Source organism: Lepus europaeus, chromosome 12 (genome assembly GCF_033115175.1).
Source record: "Lepus europaeus isolate LE1 chromosome 12, mLepTim1.pri, whole genome shotgun sequence".
Lineage (NCBI taxonomy): Eukaryota > Metazoa > Chordata > Mammalia > Lagomorpha > Leporidae > Lepus > Lepus europaeus.
Genome location: NC_084838.1, coordinates 61,551,401 through 61,565,630, shown reverse-complemented (window position 1 = coordinate 61,565,630; position 14,230 = coordinate 61,551,401).

The following is a 14,230-nucleotide window of genomic DNA, read 5'->3' as shown; positions in this document are numbered from 1 at the left end:
CCAGGAGCCAGGTGCTTCTTCCTGGTCTCCCATGCAGGTACAGGGGCCCAAGGACTTGGGCAGTCTTCTACTGCTTTCCTGGGCCATAGCAGAGAGCTGGACTGGAAGTGGAGCTGACGCATCTTGAACTGCTGCCCATATGGGATGTGGGCGCTTCAGTCCAGGGCGTTAACCTGCTGCACCAAAGTGCCGGTCCCCAGAACAAATATCCTTAAGTCCTTTGCATCCTATGGGCCTGCTCAAGTTCATCCCACACAATAACTTCTCTTGTCATTTGTTTGTATTATTAAGCCAAAACATAAAAATATGGAGGTTTTGCATAAATACCCAATTTTCAATTTTCAAATGCAAAAATAAGGAATTCTGGTGATTCCAAGTAAGCATTTCCATGGGCAATAATTGAGTAAAGATGGAGGTGTTGCCCTACTTAGAATGGATATGTTTTCTAATGTATTTCAGGCTCCGTCATCCTCCATTATGCTGCTCATTCTGAGGCAGATTACATTATACTGTTTATCACTAGATTTATACTAATTTTTCCCAATAGTACAGAAAGGTTTCTCTGTTTCTATTCTATTTCAGTTATTTATATTAGTGGAAGGAGTATTATAAATAATACTTGCTTTAAAACCTATACCTGGAGCTGGTGCCATGGTGCAGTAGGTTAATTCTCTGCCTGCGGTGCTGACATCACATATGGGTGCCGGGTTCTAGTCCTGGTTGCTCCTCTTCCAATCCAGCTCTCTTCTGTGGCCCAGGAAGGCAGTGGAGGATGGCCCAAGTGCTTGGGCCCCTGCACCCACATGGGAGACCAGGAGGAAGCACCTGGCTCCTGGCTTTGGATCAGCATAGCTCTGGCTGTTGTGGCCACTTGGGGAGTGAACCAACAGAAGGAAGACCTTTCTCTCTGTCTCTACCTCTCACTGTCTGTAACTCTACTTCTCAAATAAATAAATAAAATCTTTAAAAAAAACCCCTATACCTATGAAATGATTTCAATTTTCTCAATTCTGGGTTCATTTTTTTCTTTACTTTTTTATTTTAACATGGGAAGGGGAGAGAGAGAGAGAAGTGAGAGGTTTGTTTAGAAATCCATATCTCATGTTTAGGTGACTGAGTTAAGTCCCAGCTCTGCACCCAATGCCAGCTTCCTGATGGTTTGAGCCCTGGGAAGCAGGTAAGGGCTGAAATACTTGGATACTTAGCACCCAAGTGGGAGACCTGGATTGAGTTCTGGTCTACTGACTTCAGCCTGGCCCAGCAGCTTTTATGGGCATTTGGGGAGTGAACTATTGGATGAAAGATCTTTGTCTTTGTCTCTCTTTTTGTTGCTCTACCTTTTGGGTAGATGAAAATAAATAAATTTAACATTTAAAATGTAAAAATCAAAAAGAAAATGAGAGAGCGAGTGAGTGCTCCCATCCAGTCTGCAGGTAGGAATTGGACACTGTTTCCAAGTTGCCCACACGGGCATCAGGAACTCAATTCCTTGAGCCATCATCTGCTGTTTCCCAAGGTCTGCATTGGCACAAAGGTGGAATTGGGAGCCAGAGCTCAGAATTGAACCCAGGTACCCCAATGTCAGTCATGGCCTAATGTCTTAATGGCTAGGCCAAATGCCCGCCTTCAATACTCGTTCCTTCTCATTGAGGTTTATAACCTCTGATTTCCTTAGTGGTACCCACACATGACTAGAGTGTTCCTGTGATTGTCTAGCTGAAACATATCACAAGTAGCTATGTGCTGAATATGGCCACTTCACCTGCACAATCATATGCTGAATCCCTAACTCCCAAAGTGATGATATTTGGAGACAGAACCTTTGGGAAATAAGTAAGTTGAAGGTGGGGCCCTCCTGATGGCATTGGTCAGAAGGAATGGCAGAGAAGCTGCTTTCCTTCTCTCTGTCCACCATAAAAGGAGACAGAAAGAAAGAGGCCTGGAAGAGGACCCTCACCCAAGCAGCTGGCACAGTGATCTCCAACAGTGAGAAACTGAATTTCTATTATTTAAGCCACTCAACCTATGATATTTTCCTATGGTTTCAAACTCACTAATACACGAAGTCAAAGATCGTTGTATACTAGTAAGCTAGGTATGAGTGCAGAAAATAGCAATCTGCTGAGAAAGCTAAGCTATTTTCATGCATGTTTCTCTTAAGCCAGTGTTCCACCATCCAGTACTTGTTCAATTGCCTTCTAGCCCTAATTAGAGCACCTCGCACATTACATGTCACCTGCTGAGATGTCCTTCAGCATACAGAGAGAAAGACAAATGCTGACCTAAAGGAGGTTCTGAGCTCTTCCGCTTACCTGTGGGCTGTTGGTTATGTCTATGTCCTCAATTTTTACATTTGTGTGATTGCACTTTATTCCAAAGTCAAAAACAAAAACCACATGTCCTATAGTGCTTGTTTCAACTCTGAAAATAATTTCATTGGTTTAAAATATTTAAAACATTTTTTTAAAAATTTCAATACTTTAGCACAGTCCCAAATTTCACCTGATGGTCTTTTCAATGTTTATGTGTCTAAGGTCTACTTGGCTCGAGGACTTCCTGGTCTCTTTTGCTCACACACTTCTAACCTGTGTACCTGAAAAATCCTTGCTTCTCCATTTAGATTAAATGAAAAGATAGCACAGTCAGTACTATGTACCTGTTGACTGTGCATCCACAATCCAAATCAACCATAGGTAAAAAATACGTGGAAAATGTGATTGTGTCTGTACTGAACATGCACAGACTGTTTTTCTTATTTTCTAAAAAAAAAAAAAAAAAGTAAAACAATGTATAGCATTAACTTTGTATAAGGTATTTTAAGTGATAAAGAGATGATAGGAACTATACAGGAGGGGGTGCATAGGTTATATGCAACCACTAAGTTATTACATTTAAGGGATTTGAACATCACCATATTTAAGTGTCTGCAGAGTCTTGGAATCAATCACCCACAGATACCAAGGCATGAATATATTTAATTTTTTATTTCTATTGTTTGTGAATTCTTTGAGATTTTTCAAGACCACGGGATTTGCTCTTTTTCTATATTCATTTGTGTGTTGGTTTAACTTTTTCACTACTATCAATCTAATACTAGGAATGTTCCAATTAATTATGCTGAGACTTCCTGTCCCCTAATTGTGAAGTTACTAAAGATTACACAATCTCATGATCCCAACCTATCAAAAAGAGGATCTGAATATTAAGTGAAGATCATTGTAGTTTCTCTACGTTTTGGGGCTAGAAATCTTAAGCTAAGGGAGGAACTGGCCAGATGCTTTGCTTTTAGCCAAATTAGATTTCCAGTAAATACTTCCAATCTTTCCCAGATACTCTGATTTTAGTGAAATGCTATTACATGCTCAATGGCCAGCTGATCAATATGAGCTTTAATAATAGTTAAGAGAAAGGGTAATTACAGTCTGAAATCATATGCCAAGGGTCTCAGCTTAAAGAAGAGACTTAGCATGCAGCAAAATGGAATGTCCAGGTTCTTTATGCTCTTATTGTGACTGGTTGCCAGAGTAATCACAATTTAAATTTTGCCTAACTATGAATGCAATAGTTCATTTTGTGAAACCCTGAGATGATCATTGAACAAATGTTTTGACTACTTCTTCTTGAGCTCCTTCCTATCCCAGATTTCTCAGTACATTTTTTTTTTCTATAATCATTGAGAAGCCAAGTATAGGAGCTTCCAGGGAGACCTCAGCAAGAACACCGGAACATGGCATCACACAGGAGCTCCACAGAATGAGATATCTACTTTGCTTGTAGACTTGAAAAATTTTAATATAAACAAGTATTTCAATTGATTGCATATCTGCATTGCTCTATTAAATTTCAAAGCAAAGTTCTTTAATCTTTAGCACCCGCTTGTAAGATGCTACATGTAAGTCAGTTAGGTGAAAAGATTCAATGTGTTAAGATCTCCCACTGCATGTTACTCAAAGTTCAAATAATCATTCCCTTCCAGTATTCATTTTCTTTCATTTTGTCTGCAAGGAGGGTATTTTATTTTTGTCATGAACAAATGGAAATTAGCATATTAATAAAATTTAAATCTGCCATTATTTTATAAGTTTTCACAGTACAATGAAATTCTTTTGAAGATTTATTTATTTGTTTGAATGGCAGAGTGAAAGAGAAAGGAAGAGACAGACATTTTCCATCTACTGGTTCACTCCTCACATGTCTGCAACAGCTGGGGCTAGATCAAGCTGAAGCCAGGAGCCAGTAATTCCCACATGGTGGCAGGGACCCAAGTACTTGGACTATCATCTGCTGCCTCCCAAGTGCATCAGCAGGAAGATGGATTGGAGGCAGAAGGTTGGAACTTGAACCAGGCCCGCTGATAAAGGGAGCTTAACCCCTGCATCATAGCGCCCAACACTGATAAGATTTTTAAAGTTAATTTAGAAAAAAAATTTATTGAGCGCCATTTTAAATATATGTGCTGATTAAAATATGATTAATGTGATGCCTTCTTAGATCATTTTCATTAGATTTTTAAGGTAAGAACACTTCAAAACAGAGATCTTAGGGTTTGTACCTTTAACTCAAAATAGGATTAAATTTAATAAAGATTAACAGGTCATTTGTTGTTTAATGATGTAAAGTTCCTGTAAAGATCATGGCTCATGGAACCTTGCAATATTCTTAACATAACATTTTGAAAGGTAGAAGTCTTATTTTCCTTCATGGGCACTTGGAAATTACACTTGGAGGCGTACGTGAATATAAGTACAACACAGGGCTGGAGGTGTTCCCTCTACCTGGCTCCAGTCCCACTCAGGTTATTACACCAGACCTTTGAAATTATCCCTGAAGTTCTAATTAGACACAATTGTCTCTGCTTCCTGTTGTAAACATCTGTCTTGGGTCTTAGGCTGAGATGTGTTTGTCCTTGCCCGTTCCCCATCTTCCTGACTATTCAGTCACTGTGCCGATTAATGCTTGTAATAATGCTATGTGATCTGAAAGGCGCTATTGCAAGTGCAGTTTTATTGTCTTCTCCACCACTGACATTTTGCAAGGCTCCTCAGTTAAATCAAAATCGAGAAGGAAACCATACATGTTGCGTGATGACTATGCTGCACACCACCAGTAACATTGCCAAGTTTTCCCTGAGTACTTCTCTAGCACCTATCAGGCCAACTCGAAGAGGGGGCTTTGAACCAGATGCTAAATCACTTAGAAGTGTGAACGATTATGTTATTAACAGTTCACCATATATGGGTAACACCTGCAGCAGTGAATTATCTTAATCAGCTTAATAGAATATTTTAAAAATTGCCTCCATAAAGTACCAAAAGCAAGAGAGAATTTCCCTTGACAGAAAACAAAGTGGAACGAAATCATGAGATGAGTATGTTCACAAATGTATACTTGATTTTTCCTGCAGTATGTTTTTCATGAGGGCCATTCAGACATGGCTATACCATCCTGGAGGCTTATCTGAAAATGTCTGGGCATTGTGAAATCAGTATGTAATACCTCTGTTGAGGCAGCAGTAATGTCACTGCCTAAGATACATACTGATAAAAATGTTTGAAAATCCAAGAACACATTTCCATTAACTTAAAGACTCCTTATATGAATGGATTTCAGATTTTTTGATACTAAACCACATTTAAATTGTTTTTCCATATGTGTATATGTTGACAGGTGAGGTTACATATATGTCATAATTTAATATACTTGTTGCCTTGGTCTCCACTTTTAGATCAGACACAGTTGTTCGAAACTCAGTTGTACCCCATTAATTTTGGCCTATCTAAAATTTCCTTTTCCTTTGTGTTTATGATACAGCCTGCTGCTTTCTCATGCTACCGAACCAAAACCCAACACATTTCGTGACTACTAAGCACAAGAGAATTGAATGGTCAGTGGCAGAGTAACAACATAAGTCAGGTTTCTGCTTTACTTGAGTTTTCTTTACACTTTACCCAATCCACAGCCTTCCAGAGAAGGCCTAAGGAATAGCAGCCATGGGCCTTAATAAGGGCATAATTTCACACGTTCTCTCTCCGACTGCCACCTCAAGATGTCACCTATCAGCTTCCCATAAGTTCCCCGAATTTCTCTGGGAGCCATAAGTAACACATTTCCTCTGTTTCACATATTTTCATTTTAATTCCTCATTGACTCTCATCTGACAAATTTTTGGTTAGGGTTCCTTCATGGAGAGTAGCTATCTTGGTAGGAATAAACTGTACACAGATCGGACAAAGTCACAGGGACACATGCCAGTATAAACAATATCATGTGAGAGGGATAACTGGTCACAGGTCAGATAATGTGCCTTCTGCCAGGATGAGGAGGTATCTCATGAAAAGCACAGTTAACATCCACAACCAAGTTTCTACAATCAACATGGCTGGAATTTATGATCACTCTCAAAAGAACTCATAATCAAATTAGATAGAAACCATAACAATAGGAATCATAACAATATCCATCAAAACAATTGAGAATTTTCATTTTTTCTTATAAAAAATAAAATTGGAGTAATTCCCTCTTCATGTGTTTAACAGTCTTAGGAAATATGTTATTCTGTAAAACTCTGTCAGGTAAGAAAAATTGAGGGAATATGCTGTCTGAAATTATGTCTCTGAGATGTTTAGAAATGCGTTAAATTGTAGGGTTGAAATAGGTCAGAACAAGAACATTTTTAAAAATCCACTTCTATTTTTAGTAAATGGCTAGAGTTTTCATTGTTTTCAACTACTTTATAATAAATTCCAAGTTTTGGACACTGAACACTTCTCTGTAACGTGACTGACAGAATTAAAAAGACACACCACAGGAGGAGTTGGCTTAGCAGTTGAAACAGTCTTACAGGGATAATGAAGTGAGAGTTTCTGGAAAAGATATCTTGTGGACTATTTCTTTTCCAGAAATCTCCTATTGGTTGGAGAAAAATCTAAACTGTTACAGGTTTGTGATTATTTTTCTTACTTGCTCTTGGGAAGACTGGCAGGCTATTTCTTAGTTTCTGAAGGTGGTCACTGTAGGATAATGCACGACAAAGTCAAAGCCAGCTCTCTGACAAGAAGAGAGTTGAAAATTACAGAAGCAGATTCTAAGAGGCCGATGTAGGCATCACAGCGTTCTTGTTAACGATACTCTCAACACGGAGGAAAACCCGTGGAAAGCAAAGGAGGGCAAGCCCTTCTGAGCCATGTTCCGCTGTCATCAAATATTGGAAATTTGTTCTACTTTCTTCCTCTGTCTTCCACGTAGCCCAAGATTCCAAAACCAGGACAAGAACTGGATGGTTACTCGGGTGATCTGGCACATCCTTTGTAAATATTTACATCATTAAATTTAGAGCCTAACATTTCGTTATGATGTTGACACTCTAGTACGAGGCTTCCAAAATTCCATCCAAGGAATAAAAACAAAACAAAAAAAAAAAAAAAACAGAAAAATATTTGAAGAAAAGAGACATGATTATAATGAATTAAGTGCCTCCCAATACCAAGTAGGCTTTTAATTCACAACACTAAAATATCTGAGCAGTTAATCCCACATTTCCATGGAGAAAGCACTCATCGACTTGGGAGGCAGGGTGATGTAGTGGAAAGAACAAGTTAAGAGGCTCATAGACCTGGATTCACATCCTAGCTCATATACTTAATAGCTCTATAAACTTACGCAAGTGACTTTCTCTCAGTTGTAGTTTTCTCATTTCCAGAACACCTACTTTGCGATGTCTTGTGAGGATGAGACATCACGATAGAAAATACCCAGCAGGGTTCTATTGTACAGTAGGCAACCACAAATGACACCAATATGGCTGTTTTCTTGTCATTAAAATTGACTGAATTATTCCACCTTGTTGATGGAACTGACTTCATATAGCAATAGCAGGATGACAGCAATTATTAAGAACCTTACCTCATCTAACATGTCTTAATGACAATAACCTATCAGTAACAATACCTCATGTAGTATCTAAAACATAGTAGTCATTCAATTATTATCCATTTTAATCTATATCTGTGCTTCCTTGACTTGCGGCCTCATTCCCTAGCTTTTTTCCTTCTGATTCTGATAATACAATCTTTAGTGATAATAATCTAATGACTTTACCACATGATATGTTTTATAAGGGAAGGGTTTATGTTGGTAGTATACACACTTAGGCACTTATTGAGTACTTGTTGATTGAACAGGTAAATAAAAGAAAGCATCAAAAGTTATTATTACTATATGTACTATATTAACCTAACTATGATACTTATTGGTAACTTATATGTATCTATTTACATAGACAAAAACTACCTAGGTAAAATAATTTCCATTTTTCCAAATTCATTTATTTTTTCAGTTGCATTAAATCGTATGTATTTATCATATGCAACCTGATTTTTGAAGCATATACACATCATGGGATGGTTAACTCTAGTTAATTAGCATATATGTTAGCTCATATAGTCATGACTTGAGATAAAAACATTTAACATCCACTCCTAGTATTTTCTAATGCAATGTCATCATTAATCTTAGTCACTATCTTTAAAGTTAATTCTCACGACTATAGGAAGAAATGAGCTAATTATTTTAATCTTAATTTTAATTAAAACATAAAGTAGAGGGAATTATATAGTAACCTATAAATACCTACCATCTAGCTTAGTTCCAGCTTTGATGTCTTCATACCCCAAAATATGAAACACAAAACCTCTCTGGGAGGTGTTACTCTCTCAGTCAACTATGTCTAGGTATAATACCCACTCTTAAATTATAAGACACACAAGGACCCAATCAACTTCAACATGAATTGAGATACAAAGAGCTCAAGTTCAGATGCCCAAGAACTTCAGTTAATACAAGTCATTTTTAAAGATTACAATATACCCATGTTCAAATTATTAAACACATAAATCAAGGTATTGAAAAAAAAATAGCTTGCAAGAATCGACCATTCCAAGATACAAAGTAAATCCACGGAATACCAGAATTGAATTTCAGGGTAAAAGGTTGATGAGTGGGCAAGATGATGATAGTGGCTAAAATTTTTCAAGAATTAATAAGAAGCAAATACTGTTAGCTTTAGGAAGCACAGTAAGTGACATAGAATAAGTAAAAATAAAACCACATTAAGACCCACTTTATTAACATTTCTGAATGAGAATGACAAAATTCTAAATGCAATGAAAGTAAAGAGATAAGTTTTCAAAGAATGTAAATTATAGAAACAGGCTGCTCAATGGCAACAATAGAGGCCAGATACAACAGAATAATATTTTTATTGGATTGAGAGAAAATAACTGTCAACCTGGAGTGCCTAGCTAAACCTTAGGTTACAAGAGAGAGGGTGACAATTCATAATAAAACATGGACTCAACATAAATGCCCATCAACCCAAGACTGGATAAAGAAATTATGGGATATGTACACTATTTTTTACTGCTGTGTAGTAATCCAAATGAAATCCAGTCATTTGCAATAAAATGAATTAATCTGGAAAACTTCATACTTAGTGAAATAAGCCAGTCCCAAAGGGCCAAGTATTGTTATGTTCTCCCTGATGTTAGAACTATAAGCACACCTAAAACAAAAGCTGTAGAAGTGAAATTGACACTTTGAGAAGCAATGACTTGAACAGCCCTCACCTTGACTGTCGAGAAACAGTTTTTAATTTATTTTATTTTTTCTCTTCTTTATACTATATGTTAAACTCCTTGTTTAACAGAGTTAATCATATGTATATAAAGTCAATTGAAAATAGATCTCAGTAAAAAATAAGAGGGGGAATAAGAAAGGGAGGAGGAAGTTTGTAACTGTAAAGCTGTATAGTACTGCATACAGTCCTATGGACTTACTTCTAAGAACAGTTTAAAAACTTGTCATGAGACTCCAAATCCCATTAAAATTGGTGGCAAAATTGCCATCTCAATTGTAAAAGTGATCATATGAAGTGTTAAAGTGAACATATAGATAGGATTAAGAATTAAAGATATATAAATAGCATCAAGTGCCTGGTAACAATAGACAGAATTAAAAAGGAATGTCCAACATGGGAAGAAGTCCACATGGCAGACACATAGAATAACAATCACTTTAAGTAACACTCTGACTTCAGAATCAGCTCTTAAGGCATTTGGATGTGGCTGAAAAGTCTATCAGAGTATTTCAGGCTTGGAAAGCCAAGGCACCATTGCAAAAATATCCTACATGAAAGATCTCTGTGAGTGAGACCCCAGTGGAAAGGAGGGGCTGTCAAAGGAGGTACTTTTCTCTGAAGGGAGGAGAGAACTTCCACTTTGTTTATGGCCTTGTCTAAGTACTGACAGTTTGTGGTCACAAAAGGCTTCCATAGCCTTGGCAGCTGATGGCAAGAGCCTCGGGTGATCATTGACATCATAAATAAGAGTGTTAATTATTACATTAACATCAGAAGTCCCTGTACACTTATTCTCCATGTAGGACCTCTGTCCTTAATGAGTTGTACTATGAGAATTAACTGCAAAATTTGTTCTCAAACACTACTTTATACTTTGTATGTATGTGGGTGCAAACTGTTGAAATTTTTACTTAGTATAGAGTTGGTCTTCTGTATATAATGCTAATTAAAATTAATCTTAAGAATGGGATGGGAGAGGGAGGAGGAGGTGGGACGGGAAGTAGGGATGGGAGAGTGGGTATGAGGGGAAGAACCACTATATTCCTAAAGTTGTACCTATGAAATTTGCATTCATTAAATAAAAGTTTAAAAACCCCTAAAATTTTATGCCAATAGCCAGTTCTATTATATCAAATAACTTCCAAATTAATCATTTTAAATTACTTGAAAAGAAGCAGCATTTATGGTTATGATTTATGGCTTATACAACTTAGCACAATAAAATGGACAAAAAAAGAGAAAGTGAGGGAAATACACATTTGCACATGAAGACTGAGGGGGGAACTCTCAAACCCATAGCGAAAGGATTTTATCATCTAATTCAGAAAGAAGAAATTTGAACCCACACAAACAACAGTAACATAAAGACAGATATTGATAAACCTATAAGTAAATGTAAATAAGCAATGATTATATAAAATTATCTTGATAACTAAGTTGGGAGAATAAAATAAAAAAACAGAAATAATGGGAAAACAAACTAGATAGCAAGAGGAAGTAATCTGGCACAGAATCATATAAGTTACCTTTTAACTAAGGAGGGTGTAGAGCTAGATAGCTTCTGTTGGCCCCACCTGATAAAATCTCCACTCTCCTGGACCTGCTCCGACCTGACCTGCTCACTGTGGAAGTCTGGTCTGAATGGATTACCTCCCTATGATACTGAGACCTCCGGCTTCTCTTAAGGGGACCCTTGCAGATCAGAGGGAGGGAAGGATAGGAGATCGAGTGTATTTGTTCCTCTTCCTGTCTTCTTAGTATTCATTCAGCATTGATTGTATCCTTCAGTACAAGGGAACTTTAAAAAGTTTATTGAAAATGGAATTAAAATATAACTATTTTGTTGCAAAAAATTTTGAAATCCATGCATACAAGGGCTCTTCAGAAAGTTGATGCAAATTGCATATTATGAAAAAGCTGTACATGGATTTTAAAAAAGTTTTGCACCTAAATAAACTTCTCTTCTCACTCCATTTACGTTAACTTTTTGAAGACTCCTCAGATGTAGTTGTCGGACCCTCACCAGCGAAGGTCCAACGTAGTCACCACACGGTCACTGTTCATCGGTTCTCAAGGAAATTTTACTTGTGGGGGTAAAAGGAAAGTGGGGAGAGGAGAAAAGAGGGGCCGCGGCGACGGCCGCCTGCAGTGGCGGCAGCGCCAGCCCGCCCAGATCCCAATGTCCCTTTATGCTGATATCATCCAATCAGATGAAAGGGCACGTATAGTCTCAGGTTGAAAGTTCATCTGTTTCACCTGGTTCTTCCTAGTTGTTTATGCAGAGTCCATTCTATTTCATCTTCATCTGTTTCACCTGGTTGTTTTCGTAGGCCTTGTGGTCGACCTATTGCTGCAAGCTATGCAGATGAGGAGGTTCTCACAGGTGGCCAGCCTGCGGTTCCCCACAGCTCCCCCTTTTTTGTTATTTATGGCGCAGAGTTGTGCCTGTCTTAGGTTCCCAGTGACGCACCACCTGCTTCTTAGGTTGCTAGGGGCACTCGCCAGTGATTACCCATCTCTGGCCACCGCTTCATCATGCCAAGCCATATCTGTTGCTGAGGGTCAGAGCGATACATAACAAGCATAGCCTGTCGGACCACTACAGATCGACAGATCTGATGCAGTGTTAAATTTAAGTCCTCAGGTCAACAAGAGTGATTCCTTGATTACCTCTAATATCCTTTACAGGGCCTATTATTAGCAGCTGAGCAACGGGCTGCAATGGCAACAGCTGCACTATCCCCTTAGTAGATTGGAACATTACTTTGAGCTTTTAGCAAGGCAACTGAATAAGCTCCGTAAATGAATTTGTAGCCCTTCCTATAGTAACGCCTAAACCGTGGATATCATCCATGGGCTCCCGAGGTTCCACATTTATTGCCTGGATTCCCATTGGAGGTATTAATACTAAGTAGTTGGTGGCTCGCAGCTCTGTGCAGTAAACGCTTGTCGGTCCTTTTGGGACGGTCCTACTCCTCCCATGGTTTGTCCTCTCACCCATTGAGGTTTCGGGCTCCTGGGTATGGGGGCCCGCCACTCTTTTGGAATGTACTATTCTGGCCATTTAATCTGGTGGGCAATCGAAGCGGATTGCCTGCTTTATTTTGCTTGGAATAGCACTCATTTGCCCAATGGTTGCCTTTACCGCATCGAGGACACAGTCCTGGTTGGCGTCCCAATTGTCTCTGTTCTGTACATTCCCTTTTCATGTGATCTTTTCCACACTTAAAACATTTTCGTCCTAGCCCGCTATTGCGTATAATTTTGGCCCTGGCAACTGCTGCGTGCTCTCCCGAGGCTACTTCATCCATGACATCCCTACAGACTTTTAGAAAGGTGGGAATGTCCTTGTTCTGCCAGGGTCTTAGAGCCTCACAGCAGGTTTTGTTTGCTTGTTCACAGGCTAACCTTCAGACTAAAGGCATAGCCTCATCCATGGTCTCAAAGATATTGCCAGCAGCCTCCATTAATCTGTTCACAAAATCCGCATAGGGCTCTGTCGGACCTTGTGTAATCTTGGATAAACTGTGTCCGATTTTCCCTTTCCTTGGGATGACCTTCCACGCCCTTCGAGCTAGTTCTCTCACTTGCATCAAAACCTCATTAGGGCAACTAGCCTAAGCCTGTTCGTCATTATCCTCATTCCAGGCTGGCTGAGTGTTCCTAGCGTTAGCATGGGCCTGAGCCCTCTCGAGCTCTCTGTAAGCCGCGGACCAGAGGAGGAAGTCTTTCCCCACCAAGCACTGCCTTGAAGCCCTTTTGCAGCAACACGGGGGAAGTCCTCTTATGAGCAAATGTGCCGACCTCTGTCTCCATCTAGGCTCCCAGATTGAGATTCTCTGCGTTTCCTCTAGAAAATCAGCCCCTTCATCTAAGAGGGTTACTATTTCCTAGCTTGGTCAATTAGTTGCCATAGCCTAAGGACTTCAGGCGATTTCTCTGCTGCCCTCAATTGTCTTCCAACCCTACGCCATTGTTCCTGTTCTAACTCACTGCTCTACAGCGGCTGCTTTCACGGGCATCCCCGCTACTTTTTTTTTTTTCTTTTCTTAAAAGACAACTTGGTTGTCGAGGGATCCCTTTTTTCCGCGGTACCAACCCTAGACTTTACCGCCTAGACTCCCGTGTTTTCCACACGTTCTAATTTTTTCCCGGTACCAATCCTAGATTTTACCGCCTAGATTCCCATGTTTTCCACATGTTCTAATTTTTTCCCGGTACCAATCCTCCTAGACTTTACCGCCTAGATTCCCATGTTTTCCACATGTTCTAATTTTTTCCCGGTACCAATCCTCCTAGACTTTACCGCCTAGATTCCCATGTTTTCCACATGTTCTAATTTTTTCCCGGTACCAATCCTCCTAGGCTTTACCGCCTAGATTCCCATGTTTTCCACATGTTCTAATTTTTTCCCGGTACCAATCCTCCTAGACTTTACCGCCTAGATTCCCATGTTTTCCACACGTTCTAATTTTTTCCCGGTACCAATCCTCCTAGACTTTACCGCCTAGATTCCCGTGTTTTCCACACGTTCTAATTTTTTCTTTCCTGCTTCCAGTGACCTGTCCGACTATCCGAGTCACGGCACCATTTGTC